The 24,840-nt window shown below is 35.0% G+C and overlaps 1 protein-coding gene across 1 annotated transcript in view; it reads right to left on the reverse strand.

Moving 5' to 3' along the window:
• Positions 1–24,840, reverse strand: part of LOC106644845 (uncharacterized) — a 2,208,360-nt gene that overhangs the window by 247,330 nt on the left and 1,936,190 nt on the right. The gene's annotated exons all lie outside the window — the stretch shown is intronic.

The following is a 24,840-nucleotide window of genomic DNA, read 5'->3' on the forward strand; positions in this document are numbered from 1 at the left end:
AAAAACTGTATTTCTTAATACTTATCATGACACTTGCAACACTACCTTTTATTATTTCTAACATAGTAGCAGAACTTAAAATTTTTTTTTAATCTCTTACACGATGCTTCGGTGGTCCATTAGAATCAGCCAAAGACAAGGTTGAGATAAAAATATCATTTTAACAAACGAAAATTTAAGTTATTAAGTGCAAGCAATCACAAATCTTATAAATGCTAATTGATTGGTTAAAAAAAGTATTACATTAAGAAACCAGTACAGTGCTGAAAAGTAAGTGTTGCATCTGAAATGTATAAATAACAAGTGAAAAAGAAAAGGTGATTGCATGCAGAGATATTAAATGTTAAAGACAATTTCGTAAAACTAACAAGAGGAGTGCTAATGTTACAGAAAAGTGTTAAATAGGCAAGCGAATAAGTAAAAAAACAAAATAGCTGACTGAGCAAGAACTCATGAAATCGTGATTCCTGTATTTGACAGACAAAAATTCTGTAGTGGTAAACTCCGATCTATGATGTAGAAATACTATAAAAAATGTGAGCAACAAACTCACAGAAAAAGAGCTACAAAAATTACAAAAGTCACATGGAATGAAACTGATTCCCAAGCAAAACTGATTATTGCAAGTAGAGTGTTCACTAGATATTTTTTAATACGTAAAAGAAGGCCAGAAAGAATACAAAATGATGCAGTAATTCAAAAAGTAAGGTTAAAAAACTGTTAAAATATAACAAGATTTCTTGCCAAGTACAAACAAACAGTAATAAAATTCAAGGCAGCTGAAGAAAAAATAACTTGGGCCAAAAAAATGAAGTACATGTTCAAAGAATTTCCAGCAAACTATAGCTACATAAAAAACTGTACAGATTTTTTGCCAAAAGAACAAAAACTTGTGGAATCTGTAAAATTGATAACCAAAGAAAATGATCAGACAAAGTAAAAAGTTTAAAATACAAGCAAAAATTAATTTAGTACATTTTATACAAAAATAAACAAATAGTGTAATAAAATAGATGTCTTAGTGGTAAAGCAAAATAATATTATCAAGGCCATTCGGAATATCAACAAAAAGCCAAAGGCAGATACATACAGCAAGAAAAAGAACGAAACAGTGGGTACAGCAGAGGCTGAAGTACATTTAGAGAAAATGGCAGACTGAGAATAGCAATAACAACAGTAAGACTTGTCAGAAACGTAAAGTAATGCAAATTAAGCATAAAAAGCAATAAGACAGTTTTTTTGAGGGTAAGTACATAAGCACACGATCAGTAAGAGCTTATCAAGAAGTAAGAATAAAAACTCCAAAGACTCCAGATGTTGGTTTGAGCAATGCTTCATTGGTCTTAATGTCAACCTCATCAGGCTTAGTCTTTATTGTTATAACGAGGGATACAGACTCATGTAAGAAATCATGGATGTAACTAAGAGTAGAAGTACATGTTCAACAAACAACGTAACGACGAGAAAGTAACCGTCTTATAGCTACAAAATAAAATTGGTTATTAGACCGTTGCAGTATTGACTATGTTATGGAAAACACGTGTTAATTTTTTGGTGAACTTGTTAATTCAAACAAATGTTAAAAGCCAATTTGCCTGATGGAGAAAATGTATTAGGTAGGAAAATAAAAAAATACAAGTTTGTTTCAATATTGACTTGCATAAGTTATATATTGATTAAAATAAAGTTTATTTTATACCAAAGACAAGAAAAAATGTTTTAAGGACTTCTAAGATTGTGAGACATCATAAAATTGTGGTGTTCGATTATAGAAAAAGGATGTACATGAAATAAAACTACAAACTCATAGCAATTGCAGAACTTAAAAATTCGTCATTTTATACGGTAAGTAATTCTCGTAACTTCAATGAGAAATTTTATTATTGTACTGATAAAAAAACAGTAATAAACTAGATAATAATAATTTAACCAGAAATAAGAAATATTGTTGGAAATTGGGCATAATACATTTGAGACGTTTGACTAATTAGTAACTTGGAAATTGATTAAAAACAAAATCATTAACAGTGTATCAGACAGATAATAAAATGCTGTCATAAAATGTTTAAACTATTTTTAAAGTTAAATAACATACAATCTTTTTAAAAACTGTAAGGAAAAGCCCAAGAAAATATTAGAAGTTATTCGTACTAATTCAATAAGGCCAAATTGTATGTTTAGTATTGATAGAGACGAATTTGCTCTAACATTTATTAATGAATCTAGTTAATGTACAAGAATCTATTGTCTAGAAAATAAGTTAGAAGCTACATTTTTTGGTAATAATTATGTAAATTAAGTAAAAAGAAATTAAACAATAGGGTTAAAAGGCTACAAACCACAAATGGGAAAAAAAACTTAGAGACAGAAATTCTCTTTTCTATAAAATTAAAGCGAATCAAACTATTTCTGTGTTCACCTGACACCCACAAGCTGAATAGTAACGCTTAAAGGTACAACTTATCTGCAATGTATATAAGTAGGCATTTGATGCGATAAGTAAATAAAAATTTAATAGCTCAAAGTAATGAAAATAGTAGCTTATTATACAATTAAACAAGGGCCACAAAAATTTAATAAAAACACATCAAGTAACTTATGGCCTAAATTCCAGCGTATAATAATATAAATTAAATAAAAGAACCGCATTTATGAGTAAGCCAGAGATAAAAAAAAAAGCAATAGGATGATACAGGGAAGTTAGAAATATTAGTTACTAATGCAAATTTGCTTGTGAAATACTACTAAGTAATAAAGAAATAGAAATGGCCCAAGTTCTTGAAGTGAAGCTTCTTTAGGCGCGCTTTATATGGAGGGTTAATCCATGAATCGAGCGAGTGAGTGAGCGAACGCTGCCATTAACAAAAATATCTATATATATCATTTGTATGTTTACCAGCCAGCACTGACTGCACTACAGGCTGGGGGTCTTGTATCTGACTCTTTTTCTCTCTCACCTTTATTTTCGAATGCGCACATTAGTGCGCCGCAATACTCTATCTATATGCGTGATATAGCTTCTCTCTATAGAGCATCTCTATCTACACACACACTTACGCACGCACACGCGCGTGCTCGCACACACACACATATGTATACACGCACGTACACACACACACACATGATAACATTGTATCTATTCATCATGATGACATTGATGAGAGAAATGACATGTATAAGAGAAAGAGTTTATCTAAATGGCCACCCATCCAAGTACTAATTACGCCAAATGATGCTTAACAGTGCTACTTCAGAGATCGGTGAAACTACAACTCTATCATTGCGCCACCGCCACAAATTCTATGTATAGAGTAGGTACATTTACTGCTGCATGGTAGAAATTGTAACGTGGCTGTAATACAGACTAAACTGGGCCCTTGTTACAGCTAAGGTACAATCAGGTTAATAGGGTCTGACATAAAACGTCACTTGATCTCTACGGAGTCTTAAAAAAAAATAGTGAAAGTCGTTCTTTGTTCCCAATAATATTTTTCAATAACTAAATGTATGTAATAAAAATGTTCATTAAATCTAAAATATGTTTAATACCACAATTTAACTGTTAAAAACAAGAAAAAACGCTTTATCTCGAAAGGAAAACAAAATTTTCTAAAAATAATAAATTTTTACGGGTTTTTTAAAGAAGATCTACATGATCAAGGAGCGAAAGTAAAGGAGGGTTTGACCCTGAACAAACTTTACCTTAGTTTTTAATTTTTCGACTGTATCTTGAAAATAACAAGTCAAAAAAGTTTTTATATTCAATATGGTATGGTTGGGAAACTAATACGAATGTTGACAGAATCTTCAAAAAATTTTTGTTATACTATAACCTCTAAGAATTAGAGAAACATTCGTGTCTTGAAAAGAAAGCCAGATAGGCCAATAATCATTTCACGTATAAAAAATAATTATTCAGGTGCAAAATTATGTTGCACATGCTCATACAAATAATCGTGATAATTTTGAAATTAATGTGTCATCTTATAGGCGAACTTTCAACCTTCAAATTGTACCCATACATTAATTTATTTTCTGTTCTTTACAATGTACTATAAGAAAAGTTGTCACGTGACCAAAACCTAGTTTTTTTTATAAAGATCAGTAGAAATTAGTTGAGCACGGGTGAAATTGAACATCATACAATAAATTATTATACAAAGCGATTCAAATAAAAAATAACAATTTTACAACGAAAAACAGCTATGTCTATTGTTTTTCTTAATCTTACTAAAATTGAGTGAATTGTTTTACTTCTATGGAGGCCAAAATTTAAAAAAGTTCTTATTTCCTCGATACAAAGACTCCAACAAAATTTTACGGTACACATATAATGTCATATTAAATGCGCAAATATTAATTTCAAATAAAAGGAATTTTTGTCCCGCTTAATAAGACAAAAGTACGTTTTGCCCGTGTAGTACCTACAGTGAAAATTTTGGTTTTATTCTGCATTACATGACCAAGAATTTGTAGATGTATGACAAGTATCATAGCAAACATGGAAGTACTTTGAATGCGAATCAAAACTTATGCAGTATATTAAGGCTTATGCATTCTATGCACGTGCGTGCTCAAATACGTAAAAACATTATAATTTGTACTATCTTAATATGGGAGTCTTCAAGATCTATTAAAATTAAATGAACTATAGTTTTCTTAGATTTTTATTATACCAAGTTTAATAACATTCAAGTTATAAGTTTTCTTTCTTCTAGAGGTCCCAAGGCCCACACCGTGTGTTAACTTATTATTTATTAATTTATTATTAATTTATCATGTGCATAATAGACTTTGCTTAAGTCGTGAGACTTGTACTTTTGAAAGGTTACTTTTGTTTAAGTGAAAATTTAATTTAACTTAATTCTAAAGAACTTTTGATTTTTAGTTCGAATAATATTCATCCATAGCTTCTGCAACTCAGCCAAAGTTTCTGTACATTGAGTCTTACATTTTCACTAGATAAAAGATGATGGGGACAAGACTATATAGTATTCTATATTCTCATGTCATTAAAACATTAATAGACGTGTAAAATGTTTTTATTACAATCTTATGTTTAATTTACAGCAATGGTTTAAACAAAATGAGTAGATTTTTAAATGACATACCACCAAGTGAATGCGTTAATTATAATATCACTCTTAGCTAATATACCAACTGATATTTACTTAATGTTGCTTAAAAAAATTTCTAGCAGCAATGGTATTGGCTTTGATCAGGCAGTGAGCTAAAGAGTTGAAATAACAGTATACAAAGACATGCAATGTTTTAGGTAGTTTTATATTGAAATCTCGTTCTTCAACAGCAATAACTTTCAAAAAATGTGGATGCTTAAATGATAAAAATCCAAGTTAATACATTCTAAACAAAGATTGATGCCCACTGATTTAATCTGCTATGTTTAATTTACTTTTCAATGCATGGAAAAGTGTTTCTGAAAGATCTAAGCTTGACTGCTTACCAGATTAAGAGTACTGAATGTAAAACAACAATTTTACTGACTTCTTTATTAGCAGAACATGCAAGATCATATGTAATTATTTTGTGTCAATCTTATTGTCAGTTAACAACAGCAGTTAAAATAAGACTAATTGACGTAAAATAGTAAAATTCTAAAAGAATTGTTAAAAAATGCAGATGTAAGTAGTAATAGGTAAGTTGGTAGATTCACCAAAGGAAGTTGATCTACCACGTTTTTCTTACCTTTTTATATTTAAATTAAAAAACGATTCTGAAAGACTTAGTCTAAGCTTTTGACCAGGTTAAAAGTAACAGAGATGAAGAAACAGTATACGACATTCTTAGTTGTATGCAAGCTTCTGATTTAATTCTTTTCATTAAAAAATTATAACACTTTTAGCTCCGTCACTTATTACTTAACAGTCAAAAGCCATGACAAGATTAGCTACCTAAGCAAAAACCTTCAGAATAGTTTGTCTAAGGATAAGTAAACAGAAGAATTCGAAAGCATGTCCCTGAAATGTCTTTTGAACCCCATTCATAATTTACTTTTATACCATCGGTTATTAAAGAAGTATATCAAATGTTGCAAGACTAGCTCAAAATAAACTATTTACTAGACGTTATACAGGTTATGATCAAGAGGTGAAATAGTTCTGGTTGCATAAAAAACTACTAAGTTTTTTTCCTATTGAATAAAGTAATTTAATGTCTTTTAATATTATGTAATCAATCTGACTAAAAATTCATAGAGTCACTAGGACTAAGTAAAAAATAACAACATATAGAATTAGGACCATGATATTAATTATGTGATCCAGGAGTCCAGCTGCATACAAAAAAATGAGCTTAAAAGGTATTAAGCTTTTATGAAGTGCAAGATCAGCTGCTTGGCTGACAGTAAAAAATGCTCTATAGCTACATATATGGGGCAATCTCTGTGAATTTTGCCACCCCCCTTGCAGTTCTCAAGATAAATGAACCCACAATACCTCCAAACTTTTGTTGAACTTTTTTTTTCACGCCATATGGTGTTTTGCGGTTTTTAAAAATCAGAGCTAAAATGGCAAAAAAAAAAGCATGCCATTGTCTTCGTTTTTATTCTAAATTTCTTTAAGAACACCATGTAAAATACGTTTTGTCGAATGTATAAGATTTTTTATAGTTATGTATCACAAAGACGTTGCAATTATATTTATAAAGCTACCACACTCTGCAAATTTAACCTCAAATTCTAAGTGTCCTTAGCTCTGGTAACCATAAAATAATAATAGCACGAAGTGATACCTGATAGCAGTACTTGTACACAGTGAAAGAAAGCTTGCACTTATCAAAACAAAAGAGAAGATTACATAAAATAATCTCTTATGTTCAATTCTTATTAGAGCAAGATTTCTAGTGAAATTCTTAAGATAACATACAAGTCAAACAACACAAGAATAATTTAGTGGTAATGACACACACCACTGTCATTAAAACTCAAAGAGAGAAGCACAAACTGCAAACATTATCAACTTTTAATACACGCACGCCACATGCACGCACACAGGTACATTAACACACACGCACGCACACGAATATGCGCATACTTGTATATAAAGCATTCTCTGTTAACCAAGTCACCCCCTTCGAATTCTAATTTTCAAGATAAATAAACACACCTGGGCTGAAATTTTTGTCAAATCTTATAGTTTGTCATATACCACTGCATGGTGTCTTGCGTTCTTGCAAGTGTCAGATCATACAATTAATCAAATGTATAAGGATTTTCATAGTTGTGTAATATTATTACATTGCAATCACATATACCGAGCTGTGGGATTGGGACCCTGCAGACATAACGTGAAATTTGTGACTTCGAGGTCACTTTAAAACTAAATAGACAAAGTACACTACACCCAAAAAACTTCGCACCTTGGCGCTTCTAACGTCCGTTGATGAAATTTTAAAGTCAAGTTAACCTTAAAAAGTTTGGATCGTAATCAATTCATGAGACATTTTTTTACAAACAGTCGCCCCCATTTCAAATTCCACAGTTAAAAATAGATCCACTTGGGCTTAAAATCACAGATGATCAATTTTCTACACGATAGTGACGTGTGTTTTTTGCAATTATTAATATGTTGAATCAATAATGGTAGTTACAAAACTAACCAATTATAAAAGTCTATGGACTACCAGAGACTACCACATAGCTCGTTGATGGTACACTGGACATAATGTTTCCGGCTCACCTAGTACTCATAATCAGGTAAATGTCTAGTTCACTCAAAGCAAAAGTACTTACAGTATATAATAGGTATGAACTTCCAAGGAAAAGATTGTAAAAAAGTCTCTTTGAAGTATTACATGATATAATACTAAAACAGAAAGCTCTATATACATAGTCTATATATAAGTCTATGTAACTGTTTGATCATGACAATAATTACTATACAAAATTAAAAAAAAAATAATAATAATTTAATGATGCTCATTCTGTTTGTAATATCTTAAAGAGGCATAAGTGTGTTTCATGCTTCAATAAAAGCATGATGATGAAAACTTATGTTAGGTGTGCGTATGTATGGGTATGGGCTCGAGAAATAAAAGTTGGACACTATCACTGTAATTGTAAGGTACGATCACGTTTATTCTCACTATCTAAAGTATATGCTATATTCAGTTATAACATTCACAAGGAACAATCGTAAGCTGAATAGAAGAGCCAAGATTAAACCAAATACAAAGAAGCAAGGACAGAGAGTGCGTACCGACTAACTGACTTCCTTAGGAAAAGAAATGTATAGTTCCAGCATCTCGACCTCTCGCTCTACACATGCGCTAAAATTTAGTTACGAGTGTCAAATATATCTCATACTCCCTTACGTTCGTATCCGAATTTGACGAAACAATAAGGAAATGATGTGACAAAAAAAACTTTATATATTGAAAACTGGTTGAGTGAATAAGTAGTTGAAGATAGAGATCATGTTGGCTTCTAGATCACTTATACGATTAATTGCGACGAGTAAAACATACAGACAAAAATATTAATTTGCATGTCTATTGTCATGATTAAATCAGTCTTAATTCATGAACTATACTATCTTAAATTTAAATTTTATTATCATGCAAGTAACATCTTATTATTAATCAAAATTTCTTGTGTTAGTCTTTCATGCAGTTCAAACAGCAGGGCTTTTTTCAAAATATCTACCAGTTGTTCCGTAGATAAATCCATTTAACAGTTTTTTTTTTCTCTAGCTACACATTCCTTAATGTAGTGAGCTTCAAATTCGATCATGTGTCTCAATCTTTTACCACCATCTATCTTAGCACTTTTTCCGGCAGCTTTGTTGTCACATCAAAGGTCTGCAGACAACAGAGTTAGTGACAACACTAGGCTTATTGAGTATTCCAGTCCTATTAACTCCTGACTTGCATGAGATATCGCCGCGTATTCTGCCTCGCAGGTTTAGGTTGCAACGAAATTCTGTTTTCTCATCTTCCAAGTAACTAGATCGCCATGCAACCTTATAAGGTATTTACCTGTTGTAATTGAGATTTTACAATCTACAAAACTTGCATCTAAATAGGCTTCCATACTATCTTTGCAGCCTCTATAGGTTAGTCTTGAGGTTCTTATGTTTTAAAGATATCAAAAGACTCATTTGACCTTTCTCCAATCGTCTTAAGTGAAACAGATTTGATGTCTTCTTAGTACATTAACAGAATACGAGATATCTTACCTGGTTGTGTCAGCCAGGTATGGCAAACTTCGAACTGCCTCTCTGTAAGGTTTATTTCTCTTGGTTCTTGTTTTGCTCAGCTTACACGCATCTTCCAAATCTTTTCCTTTTTTAAAGCAAAGCTTTTTATAGGGCGTTCTACAGCTGGGAGTGAGCTGTCAAAAAGTGACAGATTTAGAGCGACAGACATGCTTACCATACTCCGCTCAGTACCGCAATAGCAGGACGCGTGTATTAATATGTATAGCTGCTGTGCTGCTGCTGCTGCTGCTGTGGCTGCTGCTGCTGTAGTATTTGAAGTTAGTCGTACGAGCTCAAAAGTGGTCGAGTTTTGCCGTCTCAAACGCCTTCTCTGATCACTTACCATCTTCGTATTTGTATTACTTTACGCAGCTTACATCGTACAGTAGACTTTTTTTTATTATAATGCTTTACGACTGACTCTCTTGTAGAGGCACTATTTGGGGCACTTAGCACTTAAGATTGTGAAGAAATTAGGATGAGATTAAAAGGAGGAAGGGTCTTAACAACCACTCCACATTTACCCATGACAATCGTCATGTGGACCAGGAAAACCCTGTGACATATTCTGTAGGAAAAACCTTATCCAGAACAGCCCAGTGTATCTGCCTCATTTCTGACCTGGTCTTCAGGCTCCAGACTTACACTATGGGGCAGAAATTTGGCACACCTCCCACTCACGATATCAAAAAAACAGAAAAACAGTCAATTAATCCACGAAGCTAATAGCAGTGGTAAAATGGCAAGAGTTGAACGGTCACTATCTTAGTACTAACCGCGCCGAACGCTGCTTAACCTCGGTGATCGATGGGACTGCAACTCTACCTCTGAGCCATTGTATCGGTTGTCTTGTATATGTGTGCAGCTACATACTTTATGTACATTATTAACATTTGCGTGGGTGTGTTCGTTTGCACATGCACACACATATCAAAAAGTTTCAATTAAAATTAATTACAGATTCGCAGATTTCTACAACATAATTAGGGAAAATTATTGATGTAGTTTTTGCAAGACATGTAGATAACGCTACATCGATAGTGTATGCATTATATTTCAGCTATCAGAAATCTTTATTTTAAGTTCTTAAAGTAGATCATCATACGAATACGCATGAGTGTTCAACTATAGTTAGAACCAGTCAAATGTGGATTAAGAAAGAGCCAAAGTACTGTAAACTGTGCCAAACGTACTCTATAGTTATTTTTACAGTACCAGCCTAAAAATTTTATCATTCATTAGTTGATTTTGAAGTATTTATTAATACCAATTATGTCTATCCTTCATATATACTGCTATACTCTGTCCGAATGACTACTTTTTTCTCACCTATATTCATTTTTTTTTTTTTAACTTTACTAATTTTTTATTTTATTGCTATTTATTTTCTTTTAGCAAACAATGTATACTTACATATTTGACATTATATTATTAGATAGTTGTTTAAGAAATATATGTGTGTATGAGTTGTAGGTTGGTTAGTGTGTGGATACTCAGGGATGCTTGGCATGTATATTTATGTGTGTATCTACAGACATTGTTGGTACATTTAATATCAAACAATATTTTGCTGCCACCTATATAAGGCAGCTTTGATTCTGTCAGGGGTTCGAAGACCAGTCACGCTTGGTTTTTCTTTGTCGATTCAGTACTTGATTTGTCACCATTGGTGCTCTTCATGGTTTGAAATTGTTAAATACAAACCTAACTAGCATTTTATCGATGGATGATACTTGTGTAAGTAGAGTTGTATAATATTTTTTGTCTCTTTTTATTTAAATACCTATAAATGTGCCAATCGCACCAAGGTCTGACATCTTAAACTCAGATTGCAGACCCATCTTCTTTTTCATTAAGTTAACCTACACAATTGCTAGCTATCATCATATCATCTACGCATAGGATCAGGACTAGAGAGTCATGTGTTTTTTTTTGTTTTTGTTTTTCACTTTTCTCTATGCAAATGATCAAAGCTTGCTGCTATGTGACTGTAGTCACAAGTTGTATGCAGTCTCGTTAAATCCTTCGTTCCATATTTTCAGGCTGATCTTAAGACCATAAAGGGTTTTCTCCAGTTTACAAACTTTATCTTTCTTGAAGCTATCATTATCAAGCAGACCTTTAGTAATCATCATGTTTATCTCCCCCTTGATAGAACTATTTAGAAAGGCTGTCTTGACATTAAGTTGAAAGGTCTCCAAATTGTATCTGTTGATAATTTTTTTCACTGCTCTTACAAGAGCTATTCTAGACACTAAAGCATAGGTTTCTTGCAGATCGTACTTGTTCTTACGTTTAAAACCACAAATTACTAATCTTGCTGAAACGTTGTACTTCCATCTTTATCTATTTTCTTCTTTGAGACCTATCTAAGGTCTATGATGTTCTGCTTGCCTTCTCCAACATTCATGGTAAGTCTATCTACAATTTTACATACTTGGTTCTTCTGCATCGATTCCAGTTTTTAGTTAATTGCTTCAAGCCATTTATCTTGATTCAGAGCTGCACCAGTTTCTTTGTGGTTTGCAGGATCCTTGTTTTATTTAGCAATCAGGGCGTGTGTCATCCCATCTTTGACTTCTGCGATCAAACAATAGACATAACCCTAAAACGAAAGAAGTTTATCTATTTAGTTTGTGTTGATAAGTTCTGCAAAATTCGTATCATTTATGTTATTAGGTTGTTCAAGGTTTTTTTTAACAAGGTTCTTTTTTTTGAGCCGACCACACTTTTTCTTAACTCCACGCTCTCCCTCCATTTGTAATAAGTCTTCAGGACTATCCTAATTTAACTTAATGATCTGTTTGTTACGACAAGCTCTCCGTAGGAGGGAGGGAGTAGGTGGCTTTTAATAGATAGGGAGAGTTAAGGGTAGCTGAAATCGTCTACGAGGGTGCTGATCAGCGGTCGGGATCGAGCAGCAGCAAGCACCCTACGCTATATAATCTAGACGTAAAAAAGTAGTGCACTTTTGCTAAAATTTCTTTTTACCTCTGGCGTTGGGTGCCACGGATGGTTGGTGAAGCAGTGACTCGCAGCAATCAAGGAGAGTCCGTTGCCAGTGTATTTGTCAGATTCTCATAGTGGTTGAAGACCAATGCCCTATAATGCAGATAAGTCAAGCGAGAACCTGGTATTTGCTTGGATCAGGTTGACATGAGCGGATACTTGCAAGAAGTGGCCCAGAAGCTCTTCTCATATAATAAGAACTACTTTCTTACTTGCGATGTTTTCAGGAAACTAGTAGGTGCCACCTGGCGGAAGGTAGGTGTTGCTACTAAGCGCAAAGTTTAAAATTGGAGCTACGCTTTACATTTTTTGAACTAAATTTATATAAAACAATGAAGTGAATAAATGGGATACATTTAAACAATAAGTCTTTAATTAAATAAGACTCTGGACGGTGATACATTTATCTTGTTTAATACATGTTTTGTGACTGTCCCAGTTTGTTATCTTGTCATTTTCTTAGAAATCTTTGAATACAAATGTTTCATGGAGTCTTACGTCTCCACTTTCATAAAATTTGCCATATTCTGGACTTTAAAAAACGTAGTCAGTGGCTGTATAACCCACCAGCACAACTCGTATATTTGCAAGTTTAATTTGGTTCCAGTGTTCCTTTGTATCTTGATTAATGGTACGCAGCGAAATCTCATAATTAAAATTATATCGATCTTCCGATTGGGTGCAAACTTTACTAAAATAGCCATCATCTTGTAAGACCTGCGTGGTATGTAATTGTAGGCATATACTGCACTACTCAAGGATAAACTTCACATGTTGTCCCTAAGCACACAGTCATCCATGTAGGCTTAAACCTTGTCTTGCAAAGTTCGGTTGAGCTGTTCTAAGAAGCCATTGTGCTCAGGAGTGACCAGACAGGTCAATTGAAGGTCAGCTCCTTACTTCTAAAGAATTTCCACAATGTGACCTCCTGTTAACTCTGTGCCTTGATCAGTTTGGAGGTTGCACATTCAAGAATATCTGCGTAGGAGGTTTCAAGCACTCGTCACTAAATTGTCCAGATAACATCCTGCTTCACTTTTTGCCATTAATAGGTATGCCATTGTCAATTTTGAGTATTCATCCATGTAAAAAATTATGAATTCATGTATTTTAGAATAAGTGGCAGTACTAATTGGTTCCATTGTATCGGTGTAAACTGTTTTAAGTGGTTAAACTCCCCTGTCTTTTTTTATATAAAACGGCAATCTTTTTGATTTTGAGTCTCTATCATAAGTTTTTCATACTTGTAGATTTTTTTATCTCCAATAGTTTTCTTAAATTCACTTTGTTGGGTGTTATCTACACCAGCTCTTTCAAATGCATTGTTTAAGATCCAGGGCAGTTCCTATCATTCGTGCTGACTTGCTAAGTCTTTTTGGTGTTTGCTACAGAGGCATTTGTAACTATCAAACAGTCGATATTTACTTTACATTTTTTATTGTTACTTGTATTTTAGCCCTTCTGCAGTAGTTCTACTATTCAGTAGGGATAAGTAGCTGGACTTATCAGTCTCATTGTATTCATGTAAACTTATTCAAGTAGCTCAGTTGCCCTGTCTCTTCTGTTATTGAACGGCAAATTTTTAACTTTGGCATTTTGGCACATCTCGCATGTTCTAATGAGATTATGAAGCGTGGTTTTATTCAGGTCTTTATTGTCCAGATACTTTTTTTGCAGTGCTTCAAGATATTTTACCAATGCATAACTAAATCTTACGTGCCAGAGTATGGTTCCGTTATTTCTTTGAAATATTCTATACTTCTCTGTGAAGAGACTTCGAGCTTATGAAATCTTATCAATTATAAGTTCTTTATAATTATTTATTTCACTATCTTTGATAATTTTTTCAAATTTACTTTGTTAGTTGTTGTTCGCACCAGCTCTTTGAGATGCATTATTTGAGGTTTCATGGCAGTTTCTATCATTAGAGCTGACTTGCTGAGCTCTCTCGGTGTTTGCTGTAAAAGCATTTTGAACTATTAAACAGTCTACAATTTCTTAACGTTTTATATTGTTACTTGCTCTCTGGCCATCTTGAAGCAGTTCTACTCTCCAGTAGAGACTCTTGTTGACGCCAGTGATAAAAGTCTCGGTAGAACGTAGATTCAATATATCTAATCTTGTATAATCAAGATGGATACTTATGTCTCTCTCAGCAGAACGGAGAAGCGATAAGAAATTTTCAGCAAGCACCTTAGTTCATATAACTCTATATCTTGTTTTGGTTATTTTTACCCAAAACACACCTTTCTTTCTCTGCTCTTATGTTTGTGGAGAAATCTCTGTTCGTGTTTTAATCAAATTTTTTTAACAATCTTTGAAGTTTTTGAAATTAAGTTAAAATTCAGCAAAATGTTCTGTGCTGCCAGAACCTTGTATAAACTCAATTTTGTTATGTTTGCAACTGTTAAATAGTATTTCCTCCATGTTTGTAGGGATCAGAGTTTCTAGGATTAACAGCAAGCAAATCGCGACATGCATAAGACCTAGGAGATTTAATACTATTGGTACATTATTACTCCTTTGCTTCTTGTTATCAAACTTGGCTTTCCTGTTGTAACTTTTTGCATGCTGGTTTTAATATTTCCGTTATTTATTCTGTTTAATATTGCTATTATTTTAATTGTACCCACAACCATTGTTGTGTTTAAAATCCCAATCGTAAGTCTCACTTGAGTTAACTTTGCACCTTTTAATGTGTTTCCATCAGTTCTGAATGAACCGTTGGCATGTGTAGCAGCAAATTAAGATTTTGACCTTTCCTCGAGCAGTCTCTTAAATAATACCCGTTGTCGTTGCACTTATAACATAGGATGCTGGCAGTAGCTACGTTTACAGAAGTTATGGTGTAAGTAAGTCGAGTGCCTGCACCTCGGCCCAGAACTGGTCCTACCTTGACTTGCTCCTGCATTTACCAAAACTCGGCTTACTCCAGCATCCACTATTAATCGTGGAAGTGAACATTTAGCCTCCTGGTTGAGGCTATATTGTCTCAAGTACCTATAAGATAAGCCATCTTCGATTTTAAATAACCCATTGGAATCTGCTGTTTTTACATCTGGCACTCCACTGATAATCGCATTGTAGAAGTTGTGTTTTCTCTCATTTTTAGAAAAACTGCAAACCTTACTAACTAGTTACAAATCTCTTATCAGTTCATCAAAATATTAGAAAAATTTTTTAGCACTTTTCTACTAAGGGTCAAATCTAACGAACTAAGCTTCTGTAACGTATTTGGTATGAGTTTATTTTTACGTAACTTCTTTTTATATCTTAAGTTTTTTGTAGTATTATCAAGGGGTTAGTAATGTAATAATTTCTGTTCTTGTCATCTAGAAACAATCTACTTAATATGACGTTTATGGCCTGGTCTGTATGTTCTTTCATTTTTTCTTGAATAAGGTTTATAGAGGCTTCTAATTTTGAATTCATTGCGTGAAATATTTTCTTACTATTTAATTCAGACTGTAATTAATTTGAGAATGATCCAGTTTTAGTTGCACTATTTAGAAGATAATTGAAGCAATCTAGACTGTCTTTACTGACGATTCCTATTTTTAGACTATCATTAGGGGTACCGCGTTAAAACATTAGTGAATTATCGATGTAGTCAGGGTAAAGGTTATAAATTGCTTACATAAGTTAGACCTCGGAGTAGATGTTGTTATTTTGTTTGTCTCTTGTCTTTAATTTATGGTTAGTTTTAGCTGAGCGCTGCTCAAACTTAGTTCGAAGTGTATCTTTGGTCTTCCTGTTGTCTTTTCTTTTTTTTCCAAGGCCTCCTAAGGTTGAGAGGCAAAAGCCTCAAAACTCATGGACATCTAGGAGCCCTGCTAGTAAATTTCTTTTTTCGTTAGCTTCTTAATTTTCTCAATATCCATCTTTGAGGCTCATGAAATATTATATCGTAAATTTATAAGGTTTTAGTTTAGATACTTTGACCAGTTGTTTTTATAAGTTCTATTTTAAGTTTACGATTTGAAAATACCATTTGTTTATGTAGGCTATTAAAGTATTTCTTTAGGATATCTTTTCTGTCTTGTAAGTTTTTAAATTTGCTATCAATCAAAACTAAGTTTTTATTTTTTGAATCTTTAAATTTATCTTTAGGTGAGATAGCAGTAAAATTTATTTTTTATCTCTTGAATTATCAACTTTATCTCTAGACAAAGTATTAATTGACTCTATTTTTCTATGTCTTGAATGTTAAACCTTATGTTGAGATAAGGTATCAATCAACTCTTTCTTACTACCTCTTAAATCTTGAATGTTATCTTAAAATGAGGTATCTATTCAATGTATCCTTTTATGTTTTAAGTTCTTACCTGGAATACGGTGATGTTAAAGGATAAATAAAGTTTTTGACTTCCTGATCCTCGAGCAGCTTCTGTACCTCTTGGGCTGAGATCTCAACGCCCTTTGGGAAGCCTGGACCACCCTGCTCGCTCTTTTCCTTCCACACACGTTCCTCCTTACCTGGCAGATCACAAGCAGCTTCCGCCATAACTATCGTTCGCACGAGAGAAAAAAATGGAAGAAAACGGAATGCAGCAAAGGAGGCAGGAAAAAGTACAGAAGCCTATAGATTTTCCACGTAAGGTAGACAAGGAAAGATGCATCCCGCAAAAGTCTATAACACCCAAAGTTACGAGCGTCAAACATATTTTTGAACGTATTTGAACAAAAACTATTGTAAGAAATGGTCAGCTTCTAAAAAAAAATATTTGTAGACAATAAATGATATGATAAACAGTATTAAGTGACATTATTTTGAAAGATTTGGTAAACTATGATAAATTCTTTATTGTGTTTTCATTCGTCTGCGATTTGGGCTTATCATTTTAAAAACTGCAAAAAAAACACACGTCACTTAGTAATTTTAAGCCCAAGTAGGCCTATTTTCAACTCTAGAATTTAACATAATTGTTAACTAATAAATACTTAATAAAATGTCCACGATCATGACGTTTTAAAGTCACATTGACCCTAAAATTCTATTTATACATGTCAGAAGCGTAAAGGTTCAAATTTTTTTGGCTATGCTGTATTTCATCTATTTAATATCAAAGTAACCTAAAAATAACTATTTTCAGATTATGTTTGCAGGGTGCCATAGCTTAATACGTGTAATTGCAATTTTTTTATGTGACATAACTATTAAAACTCTTGAATACTTGATAAAATGTATTTTGCATGATGTTTTGTTGAGAAGTTGAGAAAAAACTTAGAAAAAGACACGTTTTTCTTTTCTTTGCAAAAATTATTTAAAGTTTCTAGAGCGAAGATTTTTATAGCAAGTAACGATAGAACATATGCTTTCCGTATATAAGGACTATTAAAAATGGGGACCCATCAGCCAGCAAGTGAAAAAAAAAATGATTCCAAGTTTAACCCACACACAACACGTGACTTGATCGTTCTCGAAAATAATCGAGTTTTTTAAGTGAGAACTTCTTTAGGCGTGCCTTGGTTGGGGACTAAAACGGTAGAAACGTACGTACATACATATATACTGTAACGCGTTAGCCGGGGATTGTGACTAATCTATTCTAATCTACCTGTCGGGTACAATTGATCTTCTAGATGGAACCATCTATTCATTGGATTGTTATAGTAACGCTGAGTATAATATCTCACAAGTCTATCTCTAATTTCTGCATCCAGAACCAGGTAAACCAGATTAAGATTTCTTTAATATTTTCTCACTTGTTCTTCCGATAATGCCTCCACTGTCCGTTTAATTGCTTGTTCATCTGTTACTGGATCTAAAGATAATAATTCATCTTTTAACTCAAAACTCGTATTCAAACCAAGGTCCAAATTGTTATTATTGCATCCCATTATGAGTTACCTTGTATACTCTAGCAGAAAAATATATGAAACGAATGTTAACAGAGAGAAGAAAAAAAACTAAACGAATAGAGAGGGAGAGAGAGAAAAAAAGGGTAATTTAATAATGATTGAAAAAGAAAAATAAAAATAAAAGATAGTTTTAGTATTAGGAGAAAAATTTGATGGTGAGAAAGAAAAAGTAAATGTGTGTTGAAAACAGAGGAGAAAGAGAAAGAGACAACGCGAAATAAAAAAATTTTTTCTTTTTTTTCCGTTCAGAACTATAGATCGAGGAAGAAAGACAGAAAAAAAAGTTTTATATTCTAAGGGGCATAGCAGTAGGGACTGTAGGTAGCAATTATAGCTATCGTGTTAATATACTCGTACGTATAAATAATTTAAAAAAATCTTATAGCATGAATAGAATCGTTAAAAAAAATTTATATTAATGGTAATATGTAAGCTGGAATCGATTGAAAAATACACTGTTGTACATATAATCTGCGTATATTGGGTGCGTGTATGATAATTGAAAAAAACGTGTGATACAGTAGCAGCATTTTGGTATGGCCCCAGGAGTACCAAGAATGTAGTCTTCCCGCTTCTCTTCACTAAATCCTTTAACGCGGAGAGAACAGTGTCGAGCACCGTTTGTAACGCGTTAGCCAGAGATTGAGGCTAACGTGTATGATCATTACTTTTGTTTACTAAAGGACTTTTTATCGTAATGTTATTTGGGAGGAGATCAGCCTTACATGTAAGGGGCAGCGCTAGATGTAGCAACAGGTAGTATCGTATAGGTAGCAAATCTAAATAGCCCTTTTTTTATGTATCAGGAAATATTTCTTAAGACTATACACACTGAGGCACTATTCTGTTGCAGCTGCACTTAGTGCTAAACAAAGCAAATTGAAACACAAGACTATGTATAAATAATAAAGGTTTATGTATCTACATCAGTACTAGCTACATTAGTTACAACTTCGACGCTGCACACCAGAAAGGCGACGGTCGTCCGTCGTGGCTTGCTGTATTGATACGCCAAAATTGGCATCTTACTTTTATGCTATAATTATGATAGGAAACTTGTACTTACTCTATAAAGGCAAGGGTAGAGTAATTGGGACAACCCAAAAAATATTGTGACATGGCGAATCAAAAGTATACACGAGCACGCACAAAACCCTTGACACTGACGGTAAATGGCAAGAGTCTTGTAGTTAGCTCGTAGTACTAATAAAAATATACATAGCACTTCATGCTGACTTTATATATATATTACTAAATTGTGTAGTTTGTGACGTGGCAAATCAAAGGTGTGTATAAGCACGTCACAGAGCCCTTATCATCGCAAATAAATGGCGAAAGTCTCAAAGATAGCTCTCTCTTTTCCTCGTGTATGTGGCTTACTAAGTATAACACGCGAAATTTCGATACAAGGCCCGGAGGCCGTAATAATACAAACAATCTAAGAGCTCGGCTTGACTCTCCCTCCCATGGTCCTACAAAGACACCTTAGTAATGTGTAAATGAGAAATATCATGAAAGTAGGCTGTAGGTCCGTGAGCGATAGCTGTCAGTATGTTGAGAGATAGTTTGGTGGCGGTGGTGGACCAGTGAAGCCGTGTTGGGTGGTGTGTGTGGCAGACCGTAGACAGTACGTTGCGCCTGCGTGGCGAGACAAGGATAGACACTTGGGCTCGCTGCGAGGCTGGTACTCATGCTGCACGACGTGGCAACGTTAGACTCTCGCCTGCCGAGCCACTAAGTAGCCGCAACACTGCAAGCTAGTGCCAACTTACAATCTCGACGACGTTAACCAGGTCGCCCAAGCTCTCCACTGCCCATGACGCACGCAGCATCGCCGGGAACAAGACGATTAGTCTGGCCAAAATATTGAACTGGTAAGTGACGCCAGGTTATCTTAGTGCTGTGCATGCAGTGAGTGGAAGTGGTCCTCCCATAACTACTCATCCCTAAATGTTTAAATAGAGTCTACCAGAAGCACCCCTACGGAAGTTATTAACGTATAGCAACACATAGATTTGTAAGCCACATCATAGGGAGCGTCCTCGTGGTGTGCCACTAGAATCTTATATTTCAGTAATTAGGTGGATATTAATAAGCACTTAGTTTACAACTAGACGCAAAGTGTTATTTTAAATTGGAAGTACGCCATGCTGATTGTAGTGGCAGCAGATTAGCGCCGTTACATAGGTCATAAAAAGCTAGTGCACGATACTTGCTATATTGCACTACATGCTGCTGCAGTCAGCACTGTACACTGCCAGCTGAATCCCGGTCCCTTTGCCTCGTAGAATCTTAATATAATACTATACTTAGTGTTGCTATAAATAGCTAAAAAGATTTAGGTAAAAACCACACACATACGCTAGTCATAATCCCCGGCTAGCGTATCACAAAATGGCGCTCAACACTGTTCTCTCCGCGTAAAGGGATTTAGCAGAGAGAAGCGGGAAGACTCCGTTCACTGCACGTAGACAGCCATTGTTGGTACAAAGCGCTGCTACTGTAGCACGTGTGTTTTTATTCACACGTTTTTACATACACACAGTATACAAGAAATATTTAATTTATAAATATACACGTTTAATTTTCCGTAACAATAACAATTTTATTATTCTTGGATAGTTAAATCATTCATTTGTATTGAATTTTTTTTTTTGTGTTGTCTCCTTCTCTCATTCTCTTCGCTACAACGGGTGATATTTCCGTTCAATAGTAATAGCCCACTATTAATAAGTTTAAAGTTGTATATTGATTGTCTGTCTCTTTAACACTTATTTTTGCCTTTTTTATTTTCATTCTTCTTATCTTTTAATACTGTAATTAAATTTTTTTTATTTTTCATCAGTTTATTGAATCTTATATTTCTTTTTCTCTGTCTCTTCTTTTTCTTTTTTCTCTCTCCTACTCTTTCTCGTTCTTCTTTTCTGCTATACCTTACAGAATAAAATACCCTACAAGCACAGAACAATGGAATTCAACAACAGCGATTTGACTTTTAGTTTTCATAATAGTTCTGAATTAGGAGACGAATTAGTGTCACTAGACCCTACAACAGGGGGGCAAGTAATTAAACGAACAGTAAATGCATTATGGGAAGAAAACGTTAGAGAGTATCTAAAAAATCTTAACCTAGTGTATCTAGGACCGTCCTTAGATGTTAGGGATAGACTTGTAAGATATTTCGAGAAACGTTATTAAAACAGTCCGACGACTAGATGGTCTCACTTAGAGGATAAACTGTACCCTACAGGTAGGCTCGAATTACCTCGTCCACTGCTACCGCAAATAACTAGCAGAAATAGAAGAAGAGCAATAGTCCAATTAAATACAAATAATGAACGTGAAGAGATAAACACTTTAAATAGGGACAGGAATACTTTTAAAGATGTAGTCAGACAACAAGTTGAAAGAAATTTACAGAACCGGATGTCACTAATGAGATTGTCTGAGGACCTACAAGATGAGCAAGCAGCAGCAAATAGAATAAATAATTCTAATAGTTTGTACAACAGAAACCAACAGGACTTGCTTACTGACGACATCCAGACTAGAAGGGCACACGTGGAACGAGGTGATCAGGTAGGTTTAAGTCAGTTGTGGGAAGAGGGGAGAAAAAGACAAACTGCCATCATAGGGGATGCAGGTATGGAGGAAAATGATGACTTGGAAAGACGTAGAGAGGATGTGTATATGGAAGATATAGAAAGAGGAAATCGATTGAGAAGCGAGTTGGGCCCACAAGCCCAATCGACGATACATAAACTAAGAAGGACACAACAACAGTCGCTTCGCCCAGATACACACCAAGAGTTACATGAGGCTTCTAGAAGAGCGTACGGACGGAATCCAAGTCTGTTATTATCGTCAATAAATCTCGAGAATACCGATGAATCTAGGCAGTACGTAAATATAGACTACACTTCAAATAGAATACGACAACGTTCTCCTGCGCATAAGTTAGAAACGTCCAGGAATTACACAACAGATCACGAACAAAATCAGCAAATGTACAGACAGCCAAGTCTGTACCAAGTAAATAACTTACATAATGAAACAAGCAGGCAACGGTGCAGTACAGATTTCAGACGTGAATTACAAACAGTGGATATATTCCATAAATGGGGAATAAAATTCCGTAATATTAGTAGGGATGATCCAGAGGGGTTTATAGCAAAATTATGCGAATGTACGCTAACCTATAGGCTAACATTAGAGGACGTGGTACGTGCTTTACCTGCAGTATTGAATGCTGAGGCAAACCACTGATTCTGTAGAGAGAAATTTTTGTGGCGGTTGATTTGGGAACTGGCGGATGCCTTTCGATTACAATTCGGGGTTGGGGAGCTACAGGAAAGATTATTGAGAGAGATCGATAAGCGCACACAAGGGCCAAACAAAGAAGTAGCAGCCTACCTGTCAAAAATTCGAGCTCTTTTAGATCAAGTCAACCCCCCCCCTTACCTTAGAGCAGCAAGTAACAGAGCGTATCGGAATCTACATCCTAGCTATCGAGGCAGAATCAACAGGGCCCATATTAGAAATTTCGCAGATTTTTTAATTCTAGGTAAAGAAGTAGAGTTGATCAAAAGCCAAGATAAAGACTATAGACCCCCTCCCGGACCTGAAGAATCTCTTTTTTCCCTAACTGCATACCAGCCCTGCCGACAAGTAACAACCAGGAAAGTTGCAGCAGTAGATTCCATAATAAATAATAATAATGCACTAAGTGCTATCAAAAACGTAGAATCAATGACCAAAATTAGCACTAACGATCAATCAAATCAGGCATGCACACGAACAAACCCTACGGCAGAGCAGGGTCTCAACGGAAACACCTCCAGCAGAGAAGGGCGAAAGAGCACGGATTCAAGCGCATGCTTTATTTGTAAACAAGGTGGACACTGGCACAGGGATTGCCCAGAAGCCATCTACTGCTGGAAGTGTGGTAAGATTGGCAGCAAGAGAGTCGAATGTAGGAATTGTGATGCTCCTAGGCCAGAAAAACTGTAGGAGGGGACACATTAGGAGTCGGTGCTACCTCTCCAAATCGACAAAAGGCTTAAATACTATATAATGCTAAGTTACCAATCGATGTTAAGTATAATGTACATAGTTTAGTTGATAAGTTTTCTTTAGTATGCGCTAGATATACGCCCATGATTGAAAAGTTATGGTGGCTCATCATACAAATCCTCTGGGGGTATACATTAGGCAACTTAACGATAAAAGGATTCGTAGGGAGAGCAGGTAGTGTCATTCCCAAACGAATAATGGAAATTGACAAAACCTGCCCGAGTCTTGTTAATTTAGGTAAAAGTATAAGCACACAGATAAAAAGGATGCATTTAACAGGCTTAGGAATATGTGGTGGCGGAGTTTTCCCCCATATTGCAAAGCAGGCGTTTGGGGCGGCAGCTATTAGAAAATAGCGGCACAACGCCAAAGGATACGGGTAGGTTAAACGGTAACGAAATAAGTCCGTAGACACTTACAGGTGCTAATGGGATATTAGAAGTATTGTCACTAAACAGCGAACCAAGGCATTTTTTTACTGTATATATTAACGGGACACGGTTATCCGCGTTAATTGATAGTGGGGCGGCCTATTGTTACTTGGGTAACAATTTTTAAAAAAAATTGAGGGAATTTAATCCATGTCAGTCTACAATAACAGTAGCAAGTGGTATGCCCATCTTGTTACAAGGTACCTTTAAGGTAGACCTTAAAATAGGTCGTATAAAGGAATCAATCCAGTTTGGACTGGCAGACGGACTGAAGTACGAAGCAATTCTAGGTATTGACTTCCTACGCCAATTTGAATTTCTGATAGATTACAATACTGACTCATGAAGTCAGGATAAATTGCCACGGGAAAGGTTCTATCCCATAGCAGAGGATTCTGCTTGTTGTTCAGCCACAGCAACGGTTGAAGGATTACATTCTCTGTCCCCTACAGAATTAGATGAGTTGACCCAAATTTTGGATGAACTGATACCACCCTGTCCCAAAAAACTAGGCGTTACGACCGTTGCAAGACATTAGATAGATGTACAAGGACAAGCACCAATTAAACAACGACCACGGAGGTATGCACCTAAAGTATTGCAAATAGCATATGACGAGATCGAAAGACTCAAACAAGAGAACATAATAGAGGAGTCTGAAAGTGCTTGGTGCAGCTGTCCACTATTGGCCCCCAAAGCTAACGGAAATGCCGATTTAGCATCGACTACAGAAAGCTAAATGAGGTCACAAAAAAGAATGCATACCGGATGCGTCTGATAGACGACATTCTATATGAGCTCCGCAAAGCAAGATTTATCAAAAAAATAGACCTTAGCGAAGCGTACCATCAAATATTATTGGAAGAGGGCAGCAAAGAGCTAACAGCCTTTGCAGTACCGGGTCGAGTTCTCTACCAGTACGTACGGATGCCTTATGGCCTCACGAATGCACCTGCCACTTTTCAAGCGACCACGGACAAAATCATCAAGCCAGAATGGGAGCCCTACGTTTATTCATACATGGACGATATCATAGTCGTGGTGGAAAACTTCTAGGATCATAAGAAATGGCTCAAAATTGTCTTGAACGCTTTAAAAGATGCCAACTTAGTAATAACTGTCCCGAAATTAAATACTTGGGATAAAAAGTGGATAAATATGGACTGGGGGTAGACCCAGACAAACTCAAACCAATTGTTGATTGCCCAGTGCCAGCAAACTTACAACAACTGAAGCGGTTTATTGGTATG

The sequence above is a fragment of the Copidosoma floridanum genome, unplaced genomic scaffold (assembly GCF_036245765.1).
Source record: "Copidosoma floridanum isolate Cflo_tuat_1 unplaced genomic scaffold, Cflo_Japanese_pri ptg000017l, whole genome shotgun sequence".
Taxonomy (NCBI): Eukaryota; Metazoa; Arthropoda; class Insecta; order Hymenoptera; family Encyrtidae; genus Copidosoma; species Copidosoma floridanum.